Source organism: Pan paniscus, chromosome 7, assembly GCF_029289425.2.
Source record: "Pan paniscus chromosome 7, NHGRI_mPanPan1-v2.0_pri, whole genome shotgun sequence".
Classification (NCBI taxonomy): domain Eukaryota; kingdom Metazoa; phylum Chordata; class Mammalia; order Primates; family Hominidae; genus Pan; species Pan paniscus.
Window position 1 is genome coordinate 24504035 of NC_073256.2, and position 27800 is coordinate 24531834.

Below are 27800 nucleotides of genomic sequence, written 5' to 3' on the forward strand. Positions count from 1 at the left end.
GTGATCTGCCCGCCTTGGCTTCCCAAAGTGCTAGGATTACAGGCGTGAGCCACCGTGCTTGGTCAAACATAAACTTACTTTCTTACCTCTTCTGCTGAACTCTATTTGCTTATTTTCTCAATTTCTGCTGAACTCTATTTTGCTTCTTATTTCTGGATAAAACTCTTCTTTATCCAGAAGAGCTTCTAGCAACAAAGTTACCCAATGCCCTTCCCTAGTCTCTCCTTGCAACTGGCGGGGGGTGGGGTTGGGGGGGGCGGGGAGGGGTTGTTAGCAGGAAATCCTTGACAGAACCAATTTACATGACTGTTTGGAGGACTCTCGCTAGCCCCAGGAGGTGTTTGCATTTTTAAATTGGTTAGTAGTGTCAGAATGTTTCATGAGTAAGAGCACAGCCTCTAAGTTGGATACCCTGAATTTAAATCTCAACATGGCCAATTTGCATATAACCAGAGGATGGATTTGGAGACCCAATGGGTCTACCATGACATGAACTTGCACCAACATTCACCTGACCTCCAAAATGCCTATTCTGACTGGTAGACCCTAGTCTCAGCCTAGTGCCAGTTCAGAGCCTGTGTCCAGTGATCCTGCACAGGTCCCATTAGTTCCTTTTCTCCCATTCAGTCATCCTGGTAAAAGGCTGTGTATTCCCTTGGGGGCAGGCTGGGAGAAAGATTGACAGTATTAATTTGTGGCAGTGGAGCAGAGTCCTTTCTGGAGGGAACCTGGCTTCCCATTCAGACAAGGGACTCCGGGTCTGTGAACTGGCTTATGTCTGGAAATTGACTGGGGACTGTGACTCTGTTTTCATGATTCAGATTAGACTTCTGCTCACCTGACCTAGAACTCTTCTGCAAACACAGATCCAGTAAAAATGTGCAGGCTTCTTATCTATTTCACTTCTAGGAAAACCAGGATCAGCAGACACCATAGGTCTCTGAGAGTCAGGCTATTCTGGTTGCAGCTTTGACTCTGCTGTGTTTTATGGTAACTGCATCCACCTTGCCTTTGGGGATTGAGTGCTCTGATCACTTGGCCCCAGCCCCTGTAGTGTGCCTATGTCACTTACCCTCTTTATACCTCAGTTTACTCCTCTATAAAATGGGCATCCTTATTGCACCCACCCCCAGGGCTGCTGTGAGGTATAGATGGATTAGCATATGGAAAGTAATAGAAGAGGGTCTCAAAGCCCATGTGTCGTTATCAGAATTATTTCGTGACAGGGAAGAGCTGGAGGAGAGAGGAAGGTGCTGAGCAGACCCATGTGCTCTCCCACCAGTGTTTCCTGAGCACCTACCATGTGCTGCCCACTGTGAGAGCTGTTAGGGTTGAAATAGGGAGCACAGCAGGGTAGGGGCTGCCATCAGGAGCTTAGTGGGGAGACCATTGTGCAACATGGTTCCAGAGCTTGGGGTGGGGAAGCTCAGGGAGTACAGGTGGCTAGGATTCTGGGCAGAATCATGGAAAGGACACAGCCTCCCCAGCCTCTCCTGCCTACACTGCCTCCCTGGCCTCCTCTGCTTCCCTGGCCTCTCCTGCCTTCCTGGCTTCCCCTTCTGCCCTGGCCTCCCCAGTCTCCCCTGTCTCTCCTGCTTTTGAGGTGGGCCAGGAGCTGCTGGTGCTCACTTAGCCTGTCCTGGACTCTTGGTGTAGCCCTTCAATGTCCAGAAAATACCCCCGGGTTCAGCTCATCACACAACCTAGGAAGGAGCTCCACACTGACACTAAGGATGCATCCTGGGCTCATTCATCAGGGCATGCCTCCAAAATATTTCTCCAGGTCTCCTGCCCCTGCACGGCTCGGTCCCAGGCAACCTGTCCGCCCACCACTCCTCTCTCACCTTGCCCACCACGCTCCAGTCCCACAGTCCTCTTTCTGCTTCTTTCTCAGCCTCTGGGCTTTTGCACACGCTGTTCCCTCTGCCTGAACACCCTCCACTGGGCTGAGAACAACTTTCTGAGTCCTCTCTCAGCTGTTGCTTCCTTTGGAACAGCCGCTGCTGCTGTCCCTCTCCCAGCTCCAAGACCTGCTGAGCCTCCTGTCTTTTTCCGTTCCCATGCCCCCAGCACTTCTTCTTGGCCTCCTTTTGTCCAATTAACAATGTCCATTCTCAATGCCTTCTCAGCCAGCGCTGAGCCCCACTGGGTGAAGGCAATGCCTGTCATGTTCACCACAATATCCCCTCCCCTAGCACCACGCCTGGTCCACAGTGATGCTCAAAAAAGATCTGTTGGTAGGCAATACGAAGGTGCATTCATGTCATCCTGCAGGCGGAATTCTCCACGAGTTTTGAGCAGCCTCGGTTTTCCCACCACCTCCAAATCATGCAAGACACAGGGTAAGAGCAAAGACAAGGTGGCTGTGGCCGATGTCCACCCTCTCGGGGCGTCCTTTCTCTTCTCTCCTCCTTGGGCAGGGAGACCATCGGGCTGCAACCTGGCTGGGGCGGGGAGGAGGTGCAGGGCCTGGCCAGAGCGGGCCTGGCCACGGGCAAGGGACAGCGACCTCCTGGGCCAGGACAGTTGAGAGCGGCGCAGGTCCGGGACCGGCGTGGCGGCGGTGCGCGTGAGCGGCCAGCAGAGGGCGCCAGAGAGCCAGGAGCGGCCCGCGGAGGAGCCCGCGCTGGCCCCGATGCCCAGGTCCGCCCCGCGCGGACCCACCGAGCCCGCGCTCAGACGCCCCAGATCCACCGAGAGGCCGCTTGCTCCGGGTCCTTCTTCTTCCCCAAGTGCAGGCAGAGCCCGCGGAGTCATGGCCAGGCCTTCCGGCAGCTCCGACGCGACTGGCAAGTCCCGAGGCACGGATGGCCTGCCCAGGAGGGAGGAGGACGACGTGCTTCCCGAAGAGAAGAGGCTGCGGCTGTTGCTGGAGGGGGAAGCGCACAGCCCCAGGACTGCGAGGACGGGGAGGACGCGCCGCGGCCGGGCAGGGAGGAGACCGGCACCCAGACAGGTGGCGACGGCAGAGGAGTAAGTGACGCGGGCCCGGGGGTCCGGGGGTGCAGCCGGCGCGGGGGTGCCGGCGACGCTGAGTAGGGGCGGCAGGAGGCTCCGTGGCCGGCCCCGGGTTGAAGTTGGGAGGGCGCCCTTCATTCTGAACCCATTTAGGCAGCACGGGCAGCCCTCCTCGCCGTGGGCTGCATCAGAGCCCCCCCTGCCCAGTCTTGGGGTTGCTCCCGGATGCTGTCTGGGAGGCTTGCTCGAGGTGACATCCTCATCTCTCCGTCTACGTTACTGCATTCAGAGCTTGGGTCACCTGGACACTGAACTCAGGTGAATTTTCTCTGAGATTCCGAGAGAAGGAGGACAGTTTTTCGAAGGTTTTCCAGGGCCGATCACGGAAAGGATGAGAAGAGAGAGGTCCTGGTCGGGGACACAATTACGGTGGCAGTGTAACGCTGGGAAACTATTGCATAAAGTCCCTCTCACTCCCTCTACCTCCCTCTTTTACGTGGACTCTGCCAAAGACCAGGATACCAGAATGCAGTGCAGTGACCAAACGTAGTGGGACCTTGGAAACGCGAGTCTTAAGCCAGGTGGCTGGGGTTTGCATCCTGGTTCTGCCCCTCCTTAGCTGGCTGACATGGCACAAGCCACTTACCCTCTCTGAGCCTTACTGTCTTCAGTGGCAAATGGATCTGTCAACAGGCCCCATTGCCTGGGGTTGTTACTGCTGAGATTAAGGGAAGCTCGTCCATAGAAGCACTTAGCGTTGTTCCTGGCACATAGTGTATGGTGGATAAATGGGACTTAGGACTAACACTCATGTCTTGGTGTGTTTCTGCAGTGATGTTTTGTTCTGGGGTGCATCACAAGAGACAAGGTTCTTGGCCGGGCATGGTGGCTCAAGCCAATAATCCCAGCACTTTGAGAGGCCGAACGGGGAGGATTGATTGTGCTCAGGAGTTTAAGACCAGCCTGGGCAACATGGTGAAGCCTCCTATCTACCAAAAAAAAAAAAAAAAAAAAAAAAAGCCAGGTATGGTGGTGTGTGCCTGTAGTCCCAAGTACTTTGGAGGCTGAGGTGGGAGGATTGCTAGAGCCTGGAAGGTCGGGCTGCAGTGAGCTGTGATCATGCCACTGCACTCCAGCCAAGGTAACAAAGTGAGACCATTTCAAGGAAAAGAGAGAGAGAGAGACAGACAGACCCACAAGAGTCTTAAGCCAGAATCTTCATGTTAAAATGCTTTCTGGAGGCTAAAAGGATGATATGTTGATAATGAAATATTTAAAAGTCAGAAACCCCACTGAATTTTTTGGTCCACAGAGGGAAATGGGAATCGCATCACCTGAAGGATGATGGAGGAACTGAACAGAAACCATTCTTGTTTCCTGAATCTGAATATGGCACCGTCTTTTCGCGGTGTCTGTATCTGCTCAGTCCGGCGGCCCCTCGAAAAGAGGGAATCTTGATTTTCAAACTTAAAAGTTGGCCCAAAGCCTACTGCTGCCCACAATGCCCTCCAGACACATTCCTCTTCCGTTTTAGTTTCTATGGGAATACTCTCTTTGAAGAACCCATGAAGCAGTGTCAGGCTGGTGTGAGGATCAGCAGTGATTTCTTTGAGGAGGAGAGCCCGTTTCTTCACTCACAGGCCATGTCTGAGTGGATCAAGAAGAACAGAGTGCCCTTTTATGAGATTTTGTCTGCGTAGACCATTAGCTTGGTAAAAATGCCAAAACCATCCTCGTTCTTTAATAGCAGATTATTTTGGACTTTTCTCTGCAAGAAGCAGCATGGGCATTCAGATGCTTTTAAGGATAAAATGTTCTTTCTCATCACCAGGCCTGGTGCTCTGGATGGCTGAGGTTTTAACGTGACTGGATGTCCCTTGGAGTGGCTTCCAGGCTGTGCTCTTGTGGTTGGGTGGCAAGGGGTTGCTTTATTCGGTGGTGCCTAGAGGATGTTTTAGAAGGCAAATTGGGCCCCCAGGAGCCCCTGAGTGCCAAGTCCTGCTGCAGGGCATGTGTTTATGGTGGGGATGTGGGGGGGTGGGGGGTGGGGGGCATTGATTTCCTGCCAATATCAGAAGTTTCACAGGCTTCTTGTGTATCCACAAACACCCACCCAATTGAGAAGGCCTAGAAAACCTGGCCCTCCCCAAGCCTTTATTGACCACTTGTGAATGATCCCAGGGTGTGTCTGACCCACAGCTCTTCCTGGAGGGAGAGAAAAGTCTCTTCTAGTTATTTGGTTATGAACCTCAACCATTTGCTGAGCCTTCCCCAAGACCAGGTACCTTGGCAGAGATTTCTGGGTTGTCAGGCAGAACCGAGCATTCAAGTGTGATAACTCACTGGAGTCCCTGAAATCCCTGATGGATGCACCAGGTAAAAGCATCCAGGGTTGAAACCAGATCAGGAAGGTTATTGTCAGCCTGGGGCTCCTGTAGAGGTGCATCCACGTTGCAGAGATTTTCCCTCTTTCTGAGGAGAAACCTGGGTTTCTCAGCTTTGGCACAGTCACAACATTTGGGGTGAGACCATTCGTGGTGGTGGTGGGGGGGCTGTCCGGTGTATTGTAGGATGGTTAGCAGCATCTGTGGTCTCCATCCTCTAGGTGCCATTCTACCCTCCCAGCTATGGCTACCCCAGATGTCTCCAGACGGTTTCAAATGCTGTGGGGCAAGGGAGTGGTACGTGAGCAAAACCACCGCAGTTGAGAGCCATTGGTCTACACTTGTGGAAATGTTTGAGGGTGAGAGTGTCGAGCTTGGGTCCCTGCTGTACCCTTTATGAGCGATGCGGTCTTGGAAAATTAATAGTACTCCAGGGGCCTCAGTTTTCTCATCTCTAAAATGGAGATAAATGAGATACACTTTCATAGGAAGGTTATATGGGATTTACTGAGATAATAAGACAGTACATGAAAAATGCTGGGCATAGCATTTATTTATTTTTATGTCTTTTAAAGATGGAGTCTTACTCTGTTGCCCAGGCTGGAGTGCAGTGGCATGATCTCCGCTCACTGCTACCTCCACCTCCTGGGCTCAAGTGATTCTCCTGCCTCAGCCTCCCGAGTAAGTGGGATTACAGGTGCCCACCGCCACACCTGGCTAATTTTTGTATTTTTAGTAGAGATGGGGTTTCACCATGTTGGCCAGGCTGGTCTCAAACTCCTGACCTAAGGTGATCCACCTGCCTCAGCCTCCCAAGGTGCTGAGATCACAGGTGAGCCACCACGCTGAGCTGGGCATAGCATTGCAGCACAGTCAAAGCACAAAATACGTGGGCAATATCTTTTTACATTTGGCTTGTCTAGACTCCATCCTCCATCCCCTCATGCACTGGTGTGGTGCAGACCAGAATATCACCCACCTAGACTGCAGAGTGGATTTGGGAGGCATCTTGGCTTTCTGCACAAGACTTGCCTGTTCCCCACCACATCCCCCTGGTTCTCAGGGTCCAGGATTCCAGGAGGCAGGGATGTGGGCAGGCACGGTAGGTGGCTCACCCAGTTCCATCCCACGCTGGGGACCTGCAGAGCTGGCTGTCTGAGACAGGGTGTTTGGACCAACATCTGAGTTTCTGAATTTCCATTTGAGCACAGCTGGGCTACACAGGCTGAAGCTCTCTCTGCGGAGATATAGATATATCCCTGGTGACGATCTTTCAAGCTGACATGAAGACATGGCCACCCACTGGAATGTCATGTGTCTGCTGTGGCGCTCTTGTAATTTGTGAGGCAAGCTCCTGAGGAATGCAGTGCATAAGTGGGAAATGGTGGGAAGTTCTCCCATCACCCCCTGGACGAAAGTGCTGCCTGCGCAGGTTGGTGGACGGTCCTCTGAGCAGGAAGAAGACATGAAGCACATTCCTGTTAGCTATGACAGAGAGGGGCAGGGTACACACTGGGCATTTCGAGCCCCTCCAGAGAAGCAAGTCTTACTATGCTGGGAGTACTTGTGGAGTGGGGGCTGTGTTGCCCTGGGCTTTAATTATTTCAGGAACATTTAACCGCAGGGCAAGCAGGCTGGATCTTGATATGTGTTTCTCAGTTGGAAAGACTTTGGACCATAGGGAGATGTCTTCTCAATTCTTTTAATTTCATTAAGTTGGTCATTTTTCTTCTTGTGGCCTCTGGAATGTGACACAGAACTCAAGGGACAGGAAGGAGATGAGTTGGAAGCTGGGACAGGGGTCCCTGTCAGGGATGCTGGTGACTCACGTGACGGTGTTGATGTGTGGAGTCCGGTGCCTGGTTTGGGGAATGTTGGTGGGATATGTTCCAAAGGATTGTCGGACCTATCAGGTACTGGAGATGAATGGTCAAGTCTGATCTCAGGGCTAACAGTGTCTGGAAAGGACAGGAAGTTGATGTTGGACTCATTGACTGAGGTTGCTGGGGACCCAGGGGGCAATGTGTGCCAGGACAGATAGTTCTGGGCCTGGGAAGGCAGATTTGGGCTGGAGACCTGGGCTTGGGAGGCATCCCAGGTGGACAGTGGTTGAGGCTGTGGAAATGACCGTGATTGCCTGGGTGAGAGTGGAGAAAGTCAAGATGGGGGTTTTGCTTTAAAGCCTGGGGAGCCCACCTCCCAGGTTCAAGCGATTCTCCTGCCTCAGCCTCCCAAGTAGCTGGGAATGCAGGTGCGTGCCACCATGCCTGACTAACTTTTGTATTTTTAGTAGAGATGAGGTTTGGCCAGGCTGGTCTCAAACTCCTGACCTCAAGTGATCGGCCCACCTTGGCCTCCGAAAGTGCTGGGATTACAGGCATGAGCCACCATGCCTGACCATTTTTAAATATTAATTTTTATGCAATATTTTCAAACACATTTTACTGTACATTGGAAAAGTCAAGCATGATTTGAAAACTTTATCAAAATCCAATCAAATATCAATTAACCATTTAATTGTGGATAAGTAAGGAGATTATTTTGACCAAAACATGTTAGAACAATTACCACTTATAGAAATAATCTATGTTTTAATGTTTTAGTTGAATTAAACAGTCTTTTATATTCTGTCCAGGCACAGTGGCTAACACCTGTAATCCCAGCACTTTGGGAGGCCGAGGCTGGTGGATCACCTAAGGTCAGGAGTTCGAGACCAGCCTGGCCAACATGGCGAAACTGTCTCTACTAAAAATACAGAAATTAGCCAGGTGTGATGGCACACACCTGTAATCCCAGCTACTTGGGAGGCTGAGGCAGGGGAATCGTTTGCACCTGGGAGACAGAGGTTGCAGTCAGCCGAGATCGCACCACTGTACTTCAGCCAGCCTGGGTGACAGAGCGAGACTCTGTTTCAAAAATAAATAAATAAATAAAATAGAATTCTGAATTTTATTTTTAATAATTATTTTAGTTAAGAGAATGTCTTTTTTTTGGAGTTGTTGAATTTATTGAATTGGCAAAAATTATGTACAAGAGGGTATACAAACTGACGTGATTGAAGTATGTATACATTACGGAAATGGCTAAATCAAGCTAAATAACACTTCACAATTCAAGATTCCCTCATTTATCTAATACTTCATGATTCAAGATTCCCTTATTTATATAATTATAAATAATTATGCCTTTCCTCCATGAATGTTAGTGGGTTTTTTATATTTTTACTGAGATACAATTTACCATAAAATTCATTGCCTTTAAGTGTTCTATTCAGTGGTTATCGGTGTATTCTTAAAATTGTGCACCCCTCACCATTATCTAATTCCAGAATATGTTTATAACCGCAAGAAGAAATCTCTCCTCCTCCCAGTCCTTAGCTACCACTGATCTAATTTTTGTCTCTATGTATATTCCTATTCTGGACATTTACTATGAACAGAATAATAAATATATGACCTTCATGTCTGCCTTCTTTCATTTAGCATAATGTTTTCAAGATTCATCCATGTTGTGGCATATATTCGTACTTCATTCCTTCATTCAGTGGTCATCAGTGTATACCACTTTAAGAATCCACTGATACTCACTAAATGGAACACTCTAAAGGAATGAATTTTATATTAAATTCTATCTCAATAAAAATATAAAACACCAACATTCACGGAGGAAAAGTATAATTCTGTATAATTATATAAATGATGGAATCTTGAAATAAATTTTTAAATGTGCTTTGAGGTAATATGCCCCTCAGAAAAGATAAATAAGTCAATTGATAATCTAAATCTCAGGTATAAACCACAGTTTAATATGTATTTATTATAAAGTATTGGTGGATTTTAAAATTAATTTGGGAAAGTTAGATTGATTATTGGTGTTGGTAAAAAAAAATTCATTGTATGGATTATTTAGCATATGGTTGCTTATAAAAGGCTCTAATGATCCATTGTGTTTCTTTTATATCAGTTGTAATGTCTCCTGTTTTATTTTTGATTTTATTTATTTGGCATTCTCTCTTTTGTTCCTGGTTAGTCTAGCTAGCAGTTTATAAAGTCTGTTTATCTCTTCCAAAATTCAACTTTTTGTTTCATTAATTCTTTGCATTTTTTAAATCTCGAATTCGCTGAGTTCTGCTCTGATTTTTATTATTTCTTTCCTTCTCCTAAGATTGGATTTCATTTTTTCTTGATTTTCTTGTTCCAGGTGCATAGTAGCTTGTTTGTAATCTTACTATGTTCTTGCAGTAGGCATTTATTGCATAAAATTCTCTCTTAGCACTGTCTTTGTTGTATTCCATAGGTTTTGGTATGTTGTGATTCCATTTGCATTTATTTCAAGAACATTTGTTATTTTCTTCTTAATTTTCTTATTGACTCAATGGTTGTTCAGAAGCATGTTGTTTAATTTCCATGTTATCTGTATAGTTTCCAAAGTACTTCCTAGTATTCATTTCTAGTTCTATTCTATTTTTGTCTAGAATATACTTGATAAAATGTTGATTTTTCAAAATTTGTTGAAGCTTGTTTTGTGTCTTAACATATGGTCTAGCCTGGAGAATGTTCTATGTGATGAGGAGAAGAATGTGTACTCCACTGCTATTGCATGAAATGTTCTGTAAATGTCTGTTAAGTCTATTTGGTCTGTGGTACAGATGAAATTCGATGATTATTTGTTAGCTTTCTACCTAGATGATCTGTTCAATGCTGAAAGTGGGTATTGAAGCCCTCAGTTATCATGATGTTGAGGTGTATCTCTCTCTTTACCTCTAATGACATTTTTAATATATCTAAATATTCCACTATTGGGTACATATATATACATATTTGGAATTTTTATATCCTCTTGCTGAATTGGCCCTTTTATCATTATATGATGGACTTCTTTGTCTCTTTTTATGTTTTTTCACTTAAAGTCAATTTTGTCCAATATAAATATAGATGTATTAGGCCATTCTTGCATTGCTCTAGGGTTATCATAAGAAAGTACCACAGAACGGGTGCCTTAAATAACAAAAGTTCATTTTCTCACAGTTCTGGAAGTTATAAGTCTAAGATCAAGATGTCAGCACATTTGGTTTCTCCTGAGGCCTGTCTTGGCTTGCAGCTGCTTGCCTTCTTGCCATGTCCTCTTATGGCATTTTTTCTGTGCACATGCATTCCTGGTGTCTCTTCCTCTTCTAATAAGGACATCAGCCATATTGCACGAGGGCCATACCCTGGGAGTCTCATTTTAGCTTTATCACTCCTTAAAAAAAAAAAAATACTTATCTTCAAATATGATTACATTCTGAGATACTAAAGATTGGGACTTCAACATACCAATTTTGGAGCAACACTGCTTAGCCCATAACGATGAATTCATCAATAGACTGATATGATCAAGGAAAGAATCAGTGAGCTTAAATAAGTTTAAATAGCAACTTCCAAAACTTAAAAGCAAAGAAAAAAGAATTAAAAAGAACAGAATATTTAATAAGCGTAGGCCAATTGCAAAAGGAAAAATATATGTGTAATGAAGTATCAGGAGGAGGAGAAAGAAAGGAATAGAAGAAATATTTGAAGAAATTCTGACTGAGATTTTCCCAAAATTGAAAATAAACAAAGTCTACATATCTAGGAAGCTGAGAGGATACCAAGCAAGACAAATACAAAAAATTTAAACATAGGCATATTATATTGAAACTGCCAAAAATCAAAGACAAAAAGAAAATCTTAAAAGAAGCCAGGAGGGGAAAAAATCTTTATCTATGGAAAACCAAGGATAAGAATTACATCAGACTTCTGTTAAACCACATAAGCAAAAAGAGAGGAAAGTGAAATATTTAAAATTTAAAAAAAAAAAAGAACACTATCTTAAAACTCTCTACCTAGCAAAATTATCTTTTATTTTTTAGACAGAGTCTCACTTTGTCACCCAAGCTGGAGTGCAGTGGCAGTGACCTTGGCTCACTGCAGCCTCCGCCTCCTGGGTCCAAGCAATCTCGTGCTTCAGCCAGCCACCACCACGCCTGGCTAATTTTGTATTTTTAGTAGAGACTGGGTTTCGCTAGGTTGGCCAGGCTGGTCTCGAACTCCTGACCTCAGGTGATCCACCCGCCTTGGCCTCCCAAAGTGCCAGGATTAAAGGTGCAGGCCACCGCACCCAGCCTACCCTTTAAATTAAAGTAAAAATACATAATTTTCTTAGGTAAACAAAAATAGAGTTTGTCACCAGTAGTCCGACCTTACAATAAAAGTAAAAAGAAATTCTTCACTCATACTCAATGGTGAAAAACTACAAGCTTTTCTTCTAAGATCAGGAACAAGGCAAAAGTTCCCCTTCTTGCCACATTTATTTAACATGATACGAAAAGTTCTAGCAAGAACAATTAGGCAAGAAAAGGAAATAAATGGCATCCAAACTGTTGGGGGGTGGGAATGAGTAAAATTATCTCTTTCCAAATGACATAATTTTTTTGTAAAAAACCCTAAACTTCACTCCCCCAAAATTATTACAACTAATAACAAATTCAGTAAAGTTTCAGGATAGAAAATCAAGATACAAATATCAGTTGTGTTTCTATAGCATTAACAACAAGCAACTGGAAAGCAAGTAAAGAAAATCCCATTCATAATAGCAAGAAAAGGATAAGATACTTAAGAATAAACTTAACCAAAAAGATGAAAGACTGGTACATTAAAAATTGCAGACATTCATGAAAGAAATTAAAGAAGACACAAATCATTGGAAAGATATCCTATGTTCATGAATTGGAAGACATAATAATATCAAAATATCCATATTATTCAAAGCAATTCATAGATTATATACAATCCCTATCAAAATCCTAATGGCACTCTTGACAGAAATGGAAAAAACAATCTTAAAATTCATATAAAGCCACAAAGGACCCAGAAGAGTCAAAACAATGAGCAAGAAAAACAAAGCTAGGGGCATCACATTTTCTAATTTCAAAATGTATTATAAAGATAGAGTAAACAAAACTGTGTGCTGCTGGCATAAAGACAGACATATAGGCCACTGGAAGAGAATAGAGGGCCCAGAAATCAACCGACACTTATACAGTCAACTGGCCTTCAACAAACGTGCGAAGAATATATAATGGGGAAAAGATGGTTTCCTCAATACATGGTACTGAGAAAACTGAATATTCACATGCAAAAGAATAAAACTGGGCCGGTATCTTACACTACACACAAAAAGCAACTCAAAATGAACTACACATTTAAACATAATTACCTGAGACTGTAAAACTTATAGAAGAAAACATAAGGAGAAACTTTCATGATGTTGGTCATGGCAATTATTTTAACTTATAAATTGTAACAAAAGGATTTGGGAAGGACTGGTAGGTTTAAAGGGAATATTTATGGGAGATTATGGGTTATAGGCTCCTGTGCATATCTCAGTAACTTCCTCAGTAAAGGAGACATGGCCTTGAGCCCGAATACGCTGGGAAGCTGGAACTAAGACTCAACTCCTTCTGACCCCTTCTCTCAATTAAGGATTCTTTTTTCTCATTTCACCAAGAACAGAGAAGCAACCAAAGATAGCTTTTCTATTTTTCCACCACCATATCTCTTCACATAATTTTATCTTTATCCATAATCTACCTTCTCTTCACTCTCTCATTCAAGGCCAACCCCTCCACTTACACTAGATTCCACCCCAATGACTTTTTCAAGAATTTAACTCCAGAAGTTAAACATTATTTCCTGCATTATGAATCTCTACACCACCCCCAAGCAGGATAATTCATTTTAGGTAGAAATATGTGGTAATAATTCTCATTTAAAATTCTGTACATTTCCAGCTACTGCCTCATTTACTACTCTCTTTATAGAAGAAAGCATCGTTTGTCTTTATTCAGCATCTCCACTTTTTCTCTTGCATTCTTTTGCTGTTGTTTTTGTTTTTCTGGGAAAGTTCTTTAATGTTTTTAATTTATTGTGGAACATTTCAGACATTTAAAAATAAAAAGTAAGTAATATTGTGTCATATAACTTGTCTTCTCTTCTTAAAGCCGGAAGCTTCATTTCTAATGATGAATGTCCTTCAGAATATTATCATTGCAGACTGAAGTGCAATGCTGATGAACATGCAATTAGACACTGTGCTGATTTCAGCATCTGCTGCAAACTGAAGATCATCGAAATTGATGGACAAAAGAAGTGGTGAAAATGCTAACTCCATCTTCTTCAGACTCCAGGAGCAAAAACATGTCTTAAACTCTCTTATCTATGAATAATTAACATGATGGATGAAAATTATTATAATTGCATGTTTAGATGGTCAGGTGAAAATGAATATAAATTTTATAAATGCTTACACTCTATTTTCATTTGTGCATTTTAACATTAACTCCCTTAATTTACATCCACAGCCACATTGTTGTTTCACCCATAGTACTATATCCGATGCGGGGAGTAAGAGCCAGTCCCTTTTGCCCCCCTGGCTCTTAGGACACCCATCGCAGGTGGATGAGGCACCCACCGCGATGCCATGAGTAAGAGCCAGCCCTTCTTGCCCCCCTGGCTCTTAGGACTCCCATCGCACGGGGGTGAGGCGACGCCGCGATGCGGTGAGTAAGAGCCAGCCCCTCTTGCTTCCCTGGCTCTTGGGACCCCCATCGCACGGGGGTGAGGCACCCCCCCGATGCGGGGAGTAAGAGCCAGTCCCTCTTGTCCCCCTGGTTTTTAGGATCCCCGGTGGCCTCACAGCCTATTTATCATATTGTGAGTAATATCATCTCCCGCTCTGGAGATTATGAACTGTTTCACAAACCGGTGTACACCCTGGGTATACAGAGATTGTACAGCCGTCTGTATTGGGAGTCATATCATCCTCTTCCTCCCTGAATATTAAGAACAGTATCACAGGGGTGTTTCTACTCCCTGGGATATCGGGTGTCATATCCTCCTCTCCCATGTTGCAATTAGAAACAGTATCATTGGGGGTGTGTCCACCTTCTGTGATATTGTAAGTAATATCATACTCTTCCCTTCAGGATCATGGGAACAATATCTTTGGCGGTATCCACGTTCTGCCACATATGTAGTCCTATCACCCACTCCGCCTTGGAATGTTATTAAGGACCATCTCACACAGGGGTGTACACTTCCTGCGATGTTGGTTGTAATACCATTGTCTTCTTCCGTGAATATTAGGAGCAAAATCCCCGGGTGGATGCACACCCAGTGCTATATTGGGAGTAACATCATACTCCACCCCCTGGAGATTATATTCCGATCAATATCACCGGCGGGGTGTACACCTACTGCGATATTGAACGTCATATCATGCTCTCTCCCTCCCTGGACATTAGGAGCAATATCACAGGTGGGTGTACACCCACTGAGGTATTAGTGCGTAATATTAGTATGAATTACACCTCATTTATTATTAACATGAATATGAATGACCGATAGTAATATTAATATTAAGAAATAATTGCTAATAAAAAGTTTTCAGACTATTAATATTAATATGAATTATTAGAAGTTAATATTTCTGTTTTCTAATGAATAAGATCAATATCAGTTATTAATATCAGGCATCATTAATCATTCATATTTATCATGTATTGTTATGGTTAGTATAACTATTTAACATTAATTATCATTATTATCGGTATTGATTTTAAAAATTATATTATGGGTTATTAGTATTGATAATTATTAGTGTCAATTAATAATTGAGATTATTAATTGTGGTAAGTCGCATTGCGCCATTCCACCCCTCCCTCGGCAGCTCGTTTACGACCCAAAAAGGGGACAAAAATTCCCCTGAGGGAGCAGCGGTAGACTGGGATAGATGAGGATGGTCACGTGGTGGAGAGGTGTGTTTTTGGGTACCAGCCCCTCACCTGCGTCGACCTTCTCAACTGGAAAAACAATACACTGCCCTATACCGAAAAGCCACAAGCCCTAATTGATTTGCTCCAAACCGTTATCCAGACCCACAACCACACCTGGGCTGATTGGCACCAGTTGTTCATGTTCCTCTTTAACAGCGAAGAAAGGCGGAGAGTCCTCCAAGCAGCAACTAAGTGGCTACAGGAACATGCACCAGCTGATTATCAAAACCCCCAAGAGTATGGAAGGACCCAGTTGCCAGGAACCGACCCCCACTTGGACCCACATGAAAGAGAGGATATGCAAAGGCTAAACCGAGACAGGGAAACTCTCTTGGAAGGATTAATGAGGGGAGCTCAGAAGGCCACAAACGTTAACAAGGTCTCTGAGGTCATTCAGGGAAAAGAAGAAAGTCCAGCACAATTCTACGAGAGAGAATTGTGTGAGGCCTATCGTATGTATACTCCCTTTGATCCCGATAGCCCTGAAAATCAGCGCATGATTCCCATGGCTTTAGTCCATCAAAGCGCAGAAGACATGAGAAGAAAACTGCAGAAGCAGGCTGGGTTGCAGGGATGAATCCATCCCAATTACTAGAAATAGCTAGCCAGGTGTTTGTAAACAGGGATGCAGTAAGCCATAAGGAAAACGGCAAAGAGAATGGAGGTCAAGCCCGGTGACACGCCGACCTGTGTGTCAGCTGCAGCAATCAGAGGCCCCCCCCACCCCCAAAGAGGCAAGGGAAGGGGGGCCCTGGGAAAGAAACTCAGCTTGGCTGTCAGAGTTTGCAGCGTAACCAGTGTGCTTATTGTAAAGAAATAGGACAGTGGAAGAACAAATGCCCTCAGCTGAAAAGAAAACAAGGTGACTCAGAGCAGGACGCCCCGGACAAGGAAGAGGGGGCCCTGCTAAACCTGGCAGAAGGGTTCTTGGACTGAGGGAGACTGGGCTCAAGCGTCCCCAAAGAGCCTCCGGTCAGAATGACAGTCGGGGTTGGAGATATTCACTTTCTTGTAGATAGCGGTGCTGAACATTCGCTAGTAACTGCCCCGGTTTCCCCCTTATCCAAAAAGACCATTGACGTCATCGGAGCCACGGGGGTTTCAGCAAAGCAAGCTTTCTACTTGCCTCGGATTTGTACTGTAGGAGGACATAAAGTCATTCATCAGTTTTGGTACATGCCTGACTGTCCCTTGAACTTTTCCTTAAGAGACTTGCTCAGCAAGCTGAGAACCACTATCTGTTTGAGAGAACACGGCTCTTCGTTGCTAAGGTTACCCAGAACGGGTGTCATTATGACCGTTATGGTCCCCTGAGAGGAGGAATGGAGACTTTTCTGAGCTGAGCCGGGCCAAGAGAGAAGATCAGCTATGGCTAAGCGGTGGCCAAGAGTGCGGCAGAAGACAACCCTCCGGGATTGGCCAGTTAAGACTGGGGCCCAGCCGGTGAGGCAAAAACAGGAGCTGGTCCCCAGAGAAGCACTTCAAGGTATCCAGGTCGGTCTCAAGCACCTAAGAACTTTTGGAATGATTGTTCCTTGTCAGTCTCCATGGAACACTCCCCTCCTGCCTGTTCCCAAGCCAGGGACCAAGGACTACCGGCCGGTACAGGATTTGCGCTTGCTTCATCAAGCTACACTGACTTTACATACAACAGTACCTAACCCGTCCACATTGTTGGGGTTGCCACCAGTTGAGGACAGCTGGTTCACCTGCTTGGACCTGAAAGACGCTTTCTTTCCTATCACATTAGCCCCTGAGAGGCAGAAGCTGTTTGCCTTTCAGTGGGAAGTTCCGGAGTCAGGTGTCACTACTCAGTACACTTGGACCGAGCTTCCCCAAGGGTTCAAGAACTCCCCCACCATCTTCGGGGAGGCGTGGGCTCGAGACCTCCAGAAGTTTCCCAGCAGAGACCTAGGCTGCGTGTTGCTCCAGTAGGTTGATGACCTTCTGCTGGGACACCCCATGGCAGTCGGGTGTGCCAAGGGAAAAGATGCCCTACACCAGCACCTGGAGGACTGTGGGTAGAAGGTGTCCAAGAAGAAAGCTCAGATCTGCTGACAGCAGGTACGTTACTTGGGATTTACTATTCCACAGGGGTCGGAACGCAGCCCGGGATCAGAAAGAAAGCAGGTCATTTGCCATCTAGCGGAGCCTAAGAGCAGAAGGCAGGTGAGATAATTCTTAGGAGCTGTAGGGTTTTGTAGACTAAGGATCCCAAACTTTGCATTATTAGCCAAGACTTTGTATGAGGTCACCAAGGGGGCGGGGACAGGGAACCTTTGGAATGCGGATCCCAACAACAGCAAGTCTTTCATGAGTTAAAGGAAAATCTTCTGGCTGCCCCAGCCCTGGGGCTACCCGATGTGACAAAGCCTTTTCCATTGTATGCATCAGAGAGAGAAAAGATGGCAGCTGGACTTTGAACCCAAACTGTGGGGCCCCGGCTGAGGACGGTGGCCTACCTCTCTCAACAACTAGATGGGGTTTCTAAAGGATGGCCCCCCTGTTGGAAGGCCTTGGCAACATCTGCCCTGCCAGTACAAGAAGCAAATAAGCTGACTCTTGGGCAAAACCTGAACATAAAGGCCTCCCGTGCTGTGGTGACTTTAATGAATACTAAAGGACATCATTGGCTAACGAATGCTAGACTCACCAAATACCAAACTGCTCTGCGAAAATCCCTGTATAACCATTGAAGTTTGCAACACCCTACACCCCGCCACCTTGCTGCCGGTATCAGAGAGGCCTGTCGAGCCTGATTGTGTAGAAGTGTTGGACTCAATTGACTCTAGCAGACCTGACCTCCAGGACCAGTCTTGGGCATCAGTAGACTGGGAACTATACGTGGATGGGAGCAGCTTCTTCAACCCCCAAGGAGAGAGAGGTGCAGGGTATGCAGTGATAACCCTGGACACTGTTGTTGAAGCCAGATCATTGCCCCAGGCCACTTCAGCCCAGAAAGCTGAACTCATTGCTTTCATTCGGGCCTTAGAACTCAGTGAGGGTGAGACTGTCAACATTTACACTGATTCTCGGTATGTCTTTTTAACCCTTCAAGTACATGGAACGTGACAGAAAGAAAAGGGCCTATTGAACTCTGGGGGAAAAGACAGAAAATACCAACAAGAAATCTTGCAATGATTAGAAGCAGTATGGAAACCCCACAAGGTGTCAGTTACCCATTGCAGAGGTCAGCAGCGAGCTTCCAGCTTGCTGGGTTTGGGGAATTCCCGCGCTGACTCAGAGGCTTGAAAAGCAGCATCTGCCCCCTTCTGGGCATCAGTGCTCCCTCAAGCACCTGATCTTGGACCTACTTCTTTTAAGAAGAAGAGGAATTTCTCCAGGTAGACGGAAGAATAATTGATGGAGGAAGGATGGATTCGGTTACCAGATGGGAGAGTAGCTGTGCCACAGCTGCTAGGAGCTGCAGTTGTACTGGCTGTGCAAGAAACCACCCATCGAGGTCAGGAGTCACTGGAAAAGTTGTTAGGCCGGTATTTCTACATCTCGCCTTTGTCAGCCCTTGCCATAACGGTGAGGCAGCCGTGTGTTACCTGCCGACAGCACGATGCGAGGCAAGGTCCAGCCGTTCATCCCGGCATACGAGCTTATGGAGCAGCCCTTTTTGAAGGTCTCCAGGTGGAGTTCACAGAGGTGCCAAAGTGTGGAGGTAACAAATATGTACTAGTTCTTGGGCGTACCTACTCTGGGTGGGTGGAGGCCTATCCAACACGAACTGAGAAAGCTCGTGAAGTAACCCCTGTGCTTCTTCGAGATGTGATGCCTAGATATTGACCGCCCTTACGGATGGGCTCAGGCAACGGGCCTGCGTTTTTGGCTGCCTTGATACAGAAGACAGCAAAGGCATTGGGGATCACACGGAAACTACATGCCGCCTCCCGGCCTCAGCGTTCTGGAAAGGTGGAGCGGATGAATCGGACTATCAAAAACAGTACTATTGTCTTCCCCGCTGGATATTTAAAACAACACCACATGGGGCGTAAAACCACCTGATAAATTTGAGGGAATGTTATCCTCTCCCCAGCTCCCCCGGCCCCGGATATTAGAGATAATAACACAGGGGTGTTGTACACCCACTGCTTTATTGGGAGTAATATCATCCTCTCCCTTCTTGGATATTAGGAACAATATCACACTGTGAGTGTACGCCTGTCGTGAAATTCAATGGAATGTCATCCTGCGCCTCCCTAGATACGACGAACAATATCACGAGGGATGTACAACTTCTGAGATACTGGGAGTGATACCACCCTCTCCCCTCTGGAAGTTAGGGTCAATATCACAGGGGTAGTGTACAGCCTCTGGGATGTTGGGACTAATCATCGTCCCGCCCACTGGATATTAAAAACCATATCACAAGGGGCGTGTACACACACTTCGATATTGCTATGAATACCATCCTCTCCCTCTTTGGATATTCGGTGCCATATTTCAGGTGGGGTTTACACCACCTGCAATATTGGAAGTAATATGATTTTCTCCCCCGCTGGATATCAGAAACAATATCACAGGGGGTTGTGAACAACCCCTGCGATATTTGGAGTAATATCACCGTCTCCCCTCACAATCATTAAGAACAATATCGTAGGGGTGGGGGATGTACACCCCCTTTCATATTTGATATCATCCTCTTCCCCCTGGCTATTAGGAACAATATCAGGAAGGGATGTACAGACCCTGCGACCTTTGTTATCATAGAATTGTCTCTGCCCTAGACATTAGGAAAAAATGTCACTGGGGATGTGAACAGCCCTGCGATATTGAGAGTGGTATCATCCTCTGCCCCTATTCATATTGGGAACAACATCACGGGTGGGATGTACTCCCTCTGTGATATTGGGAGTGAAATTTTCCTCTCTTCCCCTGGACATTAGGAAGGGTATCAGAGGGTGTGGGTGTACATTCCCTGCAATATTCAACGTAACCTTATCCTCTCCCTCCCAGGGTATTCAGAACAATATTACAGGAGGGGTGTACACCCTCTGCGATATTGAGAGTCATATCATCCTCTTTCGCTCTGGATGTTAGGAACAATATCACAGGGTTGTGTACACCCCCTGCGATATTGGGAGTCATATCATCCTCTCTCCCTGTGGATATTAGGAAGAGTATCACAGAGGTGTGGAAACCATCTGCGGTACTGGGAGTAATATCATCCTCTCTCTCTCTGAATATAGGAAGATTTTCACAAGAGTGTGTACACTCCCTGCTATATTGGGAGTAAGATCATCCTCTCCACCCAGGAAATGACTAACAAGGTCACGGAGGGGTGTACTCCCCCTGCTATAATGGGAGTAATGTCGTCCTCCCCAAACCTGGATGTTAGCAACGAGATCACAGAGGGGGTGTACACACTCTGCGACATTGGAAGTAATATGATCCTCTCCCCACCTGGGTACTGGGAAAGATACCACAGCGCGGGTATATGTTTCCTTTGCTATTGGGAATAATATCATTCTTTTCCTTTCTGGATATTAGGAAGACTATAACAGGGGTGCTGTACAATTACTTCGATATTGGGAATAATATCATCCTCTATTTTCCTGGATATTGGGCACAAAAACACAAAAGGGTGTACAACCCCTGCGATATTGGGACTAATAGCACACTCTCCTTCCCTGGATGTTAGAAAACAATATCATCAGGGCTGAACACCCCCCGCGATAATGGGAGTCATGGTTACTCTTTCACAGGCCATTTGGAACCATATCACAGGGGGTGTTTACAAACAGGGGTGGTTTACACCCCGTGTGATATTGGGAGTCACATCATTCTCTCCACCTCCGGATATTAAGAACAATATCCTGGCGGGAGCTGGTACACCCCCAGTGATATTGCGGATAATGTCATCCTCTCCTTCCCTGGAAATTAGGAAAAATATCAAAGGGGGGTGTACACCTTCTGTGATATTGGAAGCAATATCATCCTCTCCCACGCTGGATATAAGAAAAAATTATCACGGTGTACACCCACTGTGATATGAGGAGTAATATCTTCCTAGGGTGTTACGAATCATTTCACAGTCTGTACACACATGGTGTACACTCCCTGTGATATTAGGAGTAATATCTACCTAGGAGATAACAAATAACATCACAGGGTGTACACCCACTTTGATAATAGCTGTAATATTTTTCTAAGTTGTTACAAATAAGATCACAGGTTGTACCAACATGGTGTACACTCACTGTGATATCAGGAGTCGTATCTCTGTAATATATTATGAATAATATCACAGGGTGCACACCCACTGTATTATTAGGAGTAAGCTCTCTGTAGGATATTACAACTAAGATCACAGGGTGTAGAGCCACCGTGATATTAGGAGCAATATCTTTCTAGGATATTACAAATAATATCACAGGGTGTACATCCACTCTGCTGTCATAGCTAGGGTTACCCGCCACCACGCCCGGCTAATTTTCTTTTTATTTTCACTGGAGACGGGGTTTCACCACGTTGGCCAGGCTGGTCTGGAACTCCTGACCTCAGGTGATCCATCAGCCTCGGCCGCCCAAAGTGCTGGGATTACAGGTGTGAGCCATGGTGCTGGGCCAGGAGTTATAGATTCTATTCATTTGGAAACCCAGCTCCCATTTTTGAGTGTGCATGTACTTTTATGAAGAAATGATGTCAGAAAACCGAAGGATGATAATAAATATGAAAAGTAACAGGCATGTGAAAAGGTCTTCCGATTGAGAACTATAAGTTTCGATTTCGTTTTCAGATAATGGGGTCCTAGCTCTTGTGTCGTCCTTTTACATATTCTACATCAATGGAAGTTGTAGCACCGTGTCAGAATAAAGTAGAGTGTATTTCACGTCTTCTTAATTTCTTTGAATTAGACTGAGATATTTTTCTAAAAGAGAGAAGGACATTTTCATTGCATTGTATTTTTTCTGAAAAGAGTAGGCCGTATTTTACTGAGATCACGGATTTGTTATATCTAACCTTTTTGTCTTCTAATATTCTTCAGTGGATTTTCTCTGAAGTAGTATGTAGAGAAAGCCTCGTATAGCAAAAAAGTAAGTCACGTAATAATTCTGAGATTTTTGGAATTGTCACAACTGAGAAACATTGCTGGCGGTGTATGGTCCGCAAGTGTGAAGATGTTCCTTGTGAATTGCTTGCATCCAGCATTAAGGGCTCGTTTTTATCTTTTATTTTTCCAATCCTCTTTCCTTCTCAAGGTGTCCAAGACACACAGAGGCACGAAATCTCACAGGTGTCTGAGAATTCCTCCTCCTGGGACTCTCAGAGGATCCAGAACTGCAGCCGGTCCTCGCTTTGCTGTCCCTGTCCCTGTCCATGTAAATGGTGATGGTGCTGAGGAACCTGCTCAGCATCCTGGCTGTCAGCTCTGACTCCCCCCTCCGCACCCCCATGTACTTCTTCCTCTCCATCCTGTGCTGGGCTGACATCGGTTTCACCTCGGCCACGGTTCCCAAGATGATTGTGGACATGCATTCGCATAGCTGAGTCATCTCTCATGCGGGCTGCCTGACACAGATGTCTTTCTTGGTCCTTTTTGCATGTATAGCAGGCATGCTCCTGACTGTGATGGCCTATGACTGCTTTGTAGCCATCTGTCGCCCTCTGCACTACCCAGTCATCGTGAATCCTCACCTCTGTGTCTTCTTCGTTTTGGTGTCCTTTTTCCTTAGCCTGTTGGATTCCCAGCTGCACAGTTGGTTGGGTTACAACTGACCAGCATCAAGAATGTGGAAATCTCTCATTTTGTCTGTGACCCCTCTCAATTTCTCAACCTTGCCTGTTCTAACAGCGTTATCAATAGCATATTTATATATTTTGATAATACTGTGTTTGGTTTTCTTCCCATTTCAGGGATCCTTTTGTCTTACTATAAAATTGGCCCCTCCTTTCTAAGGATTTCATCGTGAGATGGGAAGTATAAAGCCTTTTTCACCTGTGGCTCTCACCTAGCAGCTGTTTGCTGATTTTATGGAACAGGCATTGGTGTGTACCTGACTTCAGCTGTGTCACCACCCCCCAGGAATGGTGTGGTGGCATCAGTGATGTAGGCTGTGGTCACCCCCATGCTGAACCTTTTCATCTACAACCTGAGAAACAGGGACATACAAAGTGCCCTGCGGAGGCTGCACAGCAGAACAGTCGAATCTCATGATCTGTTCCATCCTTTTTCTTGTGTGGGTGAGAAAGGGCAACCACATTAAATCTCTACATCTGCAAATCCTGCCCCTTAGTCACATTATTTTTGTGGCTTGATGGCTTTTATTCCGTTCCGCATTTCCTTTGTGAATATTGCTTTCTTCGTTGTGCCTTTAACTGGAATGGGTGAGGATTCTGGAGTCCTTGGTTTAGCAGAAACCTCATGACAGAATCCTCTATACCTAGGTGGCCTCTTTTAGTTTCTGAGCAATAATCCTGTCATCCAGGTGGAATCACCACCATCTTTTTATATACACGAAGTCCTCACTTCGTTTTGGAATTCCCTGAAAACTGACTTTATGGAAACAATGTACAGGAGGTCCTCCAACAGCATTGGCTGTTCAAAGTCGTGTAGTTTTACTGTTGATGAAAAATAAGTGGTTTCTCTATACATAATTTTGCTTCAAGGTGAAGTTTCCAAGAGACTTTCAAAGATGTTAAGTGAGGACATACTGTACATCAAGTCCATATCCTCTTCCACAGTTCATGTGGAATTTGTTTATAAACTTCTTCTAGAGAATCTATTTAGGCAGGTTCTGTGTAGAGATCCATGTCGCCGTTCCTCAATCTTGGCTTTGAGTCAAATCACCTGGGGCACTTACAAATGATGAGGCCTGGGTCTCAATACCTGAGATTCTGATTTCCTTGCACCTGTGTGAGTGTGTGGATTTTTTTTTTTTTCTTTTAAAGCACCAGAGGTGGTTCCAATGACGAAGTTCTTAGTGGCATCAACCTCTAATAAGTAAGAACAGAAATTAATTGTAATATGATTTCTTCAAATATTATCTTCAAATGCATTGTCCATCAACACCATACAAATGTTTATTATGCTGTTTTTTCTTACCATTTTGCATTTTCTATTTCTTTCTTTTCCTTTTTTTTTGAGTCAGAGTTTCACTCTTGTGGCCCAGGCTGGAGTTCAATGGCACGGTCTCGGCTCACTGCACCCTCTGCCTCCCGTATTCAAACAATTCTCTTGTCTCAGCCTTCCAAGTAGCTGAGATTACAGGCATGCGCTACTATGCCTGGCTAATTTTTTTTTTTTTTTGTACCGTTAATAGAGACAGTGTTTCTCCATTTTGGTCAGGCTGGTCTTGAACTCCCGACCTCAGGTAATCCGCCCGCTTCCACCTCTCAAAGTGCTGGGATTACAGGCACGAGCGACCGTGCCCAGCCACCACTTAGCATTTACATTTTACATTTGTGGAAGATGTAGATTTATACACACATTGATTGCTGCTTTGTTATACACTTGCATATACATAAGACGGGAAAAAGAAAAGAATAAAATGGGCACAGTATCCCTGAAGTTACACATTCCGAGACATTTTAAAAATATTTGTTTTTCAGAAATTTTTTTCAATGAAGAAACTGTGGTATACACACCCAATGAAGTATTACTCAGCCTAAAAAGGAAGAAACTCCTCTCCGCTGCAGACAAAATGGATGAGATTGCAGGCCTGTCTATTAAATGAAAGAAACCCGGCACAGAATGACATATATTTCATGTCCTCACTTCTACGTAGGAAGAAAAAAGGAAACATTGGCCAGGTGTGGTGGCTCAGGCCTGTAATCCCAGCACTCTGGGAAGCGGAGTCGCACGGCTCACTTGAGTCCAGCAGTTGGAGACCCGCCTGGCCAACATGGTGAAACCCTGTCTCTACGGAAAACACAAACAATAAGCCCGGCGTGGTGACGCGTGCCTCTAGTCTCAGCTTCTCCGAGGGCTGAGGCCCAAGAAGCGCTTGAACTCGGGAGGGGGAGATGGCAGTGAGCCTGGATTGTGCCTGTATACTCCAACCTGGGCAACAAAAAGAGACTCCATCCCACACACACCTACACACAAAAGGAATCTCAGGAAGGTGGAGAGTATAAAGGTGGTTAGCAGACGCTAGGAAGAAAAGGGGTGGGATAGGGAATGAAGACAAGTGGATAATTGGGTCCCAAAATACAGAAGGATGGAATAAGTGAGTGCTAGTGTTTGATAGTACAATATGAAAATTTTAGTTCACAAGAATTGCTTGCATATTTCCAGATGCTTTGGTAAGAAGCTTCCTAACTTTCTCATTATGATGGTTTTTAAGCTCTTCTCTTTCTGCTCTTGAAATCATGCTGGTTTTTTGTTTTTTGCTTTGAGATGGAGTTTCGCTCTTGTTGCCCAGACTGGAGTGTCATGGTGTAATCTTGGCTCACTGCAACCTCTGCCTCCTGGGTTCAAGCGATTCTCCTGCCTCCACCTCCGGAGTAGCTGGGATTACAGGCATGCGCCAGCACGCCCAATTAATGTTGTATTTCTAGTAGAGACGGGGGTTTCTCCCTGTCGGTCAGGCTGGTCTTCAACTCCTGACCTCTGGTGATCCGCCCGCCTCGTCCTCCCAAAGTGCTGGGATTACAGGGGTGAGCGACCGCGCCCGGCCCATGCTGTATCCTTATCTTTTCTCTGTTGTTTTTTTTTTTTTTTTTTTGCTATGGAGCCCAGAAGGAACTTCTCACCTATATGTTCACATGATTTTTCACATGAGTGCTAAGAAAGTTCATTGGTGGAAAAGCTGCCTTTTCAAGAAATGGTGTTGGAGAAACTTGATTTCCACATGCAGAAGAATGAAGGTGGACCCTATGTCACACCAGGTGCAAAAATTAACACAGACTGGATCAAAGACCTCACCCCAAGCGCTAAAAGTATGATATGCCTAAAAGAAAACATAGGCCACACTTTCATGACATCAAATTGGGCAATGTTCTCTGGGATATGACACCAAAAGGATAGGCAAGAGAAGTAAATTAGATGCCTTGGATTACATCTAAATGACAGACACTTTTTTGCAGCAAAAACACTGTTAACTGAATGAAAAGATAACCCATGGATTAGGAAAAATATTTGCAAAGCATATATCTGAAAAGAGGCTGATATCCGTCATATATAAAGAACAGCTAGAACTAAACAACAAGAAACCCAAAGCATCCCATCAACAATGGTCAGAAGACTCGAGTAGACGTGTCCCTAAAGAAGATATCGTAATGGCCAATAAGCATCTAAAATGATGTTCAAAATCGCTCATCATAGGGAAGCGCAAATCAAACCAAGAATGTGATACCACACATTAGGATGGGTATGATAAACAAACAGGGATTGGTGAGACTAGAGGGAAGTAGGAATGCTCGAATCTAATCGGAGGGAACGTAAAACCATGAAGGAACGGGGAAAATAGTATGGCGTGTACTGGAAAAATTAGAAACAGAATGATCAGATGTTCCCACAGTTGCATTTGTGGGTACCTACCAAAAAGAATTAGAAGCCAGGAGTGGAAGACAGATTTGTGTACACCCATATTCATAGCAGCATTATTCACAACAGCCAAAATGTGGAAGCAACCCAAGGGTTCGTGGACAGATGAATGAAAAAGCACACTGCAGTTCCTTCATACAATGGAAGACTATTCAGCCATCAAAAGGTAGGCACTTCTGGCCGGTGGGGTGGCTCACGCCTGTAATCGCAGCGTCTTGGAAGACCGAGGTGGGCGGATCACCTGAGATCAGGAATTCAAGACCAGCCTGGCCATCTTGGTGAAACCCTGTCTCTACTGAAAATGAAAAAAATTAGGTAAGCGTGGTGGTGTGAGCCTATAGTCCCAGCTACTAGAGAGGCTGAGGCACAAGAATCGCTGGAACCCGAGAAGAGGAGGCTGCAGTGAGCCCAGATTGTGCCACTGCACTCCAGCCTGTGCGACAGAGTGAGACTCCATGGAAACACAAAACAAAACAAAGTCAAACGAACAAACAAAAAACAAAAAAAAACAGACAGGCACTTCTGACGCAGGCCGCAACATGTATGAACCTTGAGGACATTATCATCAATGAAATAAATAAATCCCAAAAGGATAAACAGGCCTAGGCTCAGTGGCTCGCACCTGTAACCCCAGCACTTAGGGAGGCTGAGCCAGGTGGATCACTTCAGGTCAGGAGTTCGAGACCAGCCTGGCCAGTATGGTGAAAGCTCGTCTCTATTAAAAATACAAAAATTAGCTGGGCGTGATAGCGCATGCCTGTAATCCCAGCTACTCGGGAGACTGAGACACAAGAATCGCTTGAACCCACAATGTGGAGGTTGCAGTCAGCCCAGACCATGCCACTGCACTCCAGCCTGGGTGACAAAGACTCTGTCTCCAAAACAAAAAATTAAACACGGTATGATTCCACTTATCTATCAATTGTCTAGAGTAGTTAAACTCATAGAGTTGCAAACTAGAAAGGTGGCCCCCAGGTGTGGGCGAGGGAAAGGAATGGAGAGCTTGGTGAATGGGTGGAATTTCCATTTTGAAAGATAAAACTGTTCCGGAGACGATGGCGGTGATGGTTGTTAAACAATGTGAACATACTTAATGTCGTTAAACTGT

At 45.3% G+C, this 27800-nt stretch overlaps 1 pseudogene; it reads left to right on the plus strand.

Moving 5' to 3' along the window:
* The first annotated feature begins 17835 nt into the window (after positions 1 to 17835).
* LOC117981349 (olfactory receptor 51S1-like) lies at positions 17836 to 23174 on the plus strand (annotated as a pseudogene).
* The last annotated feature ends 4626 nt before the right edge of the window (positions 23175 to 27800 follow it).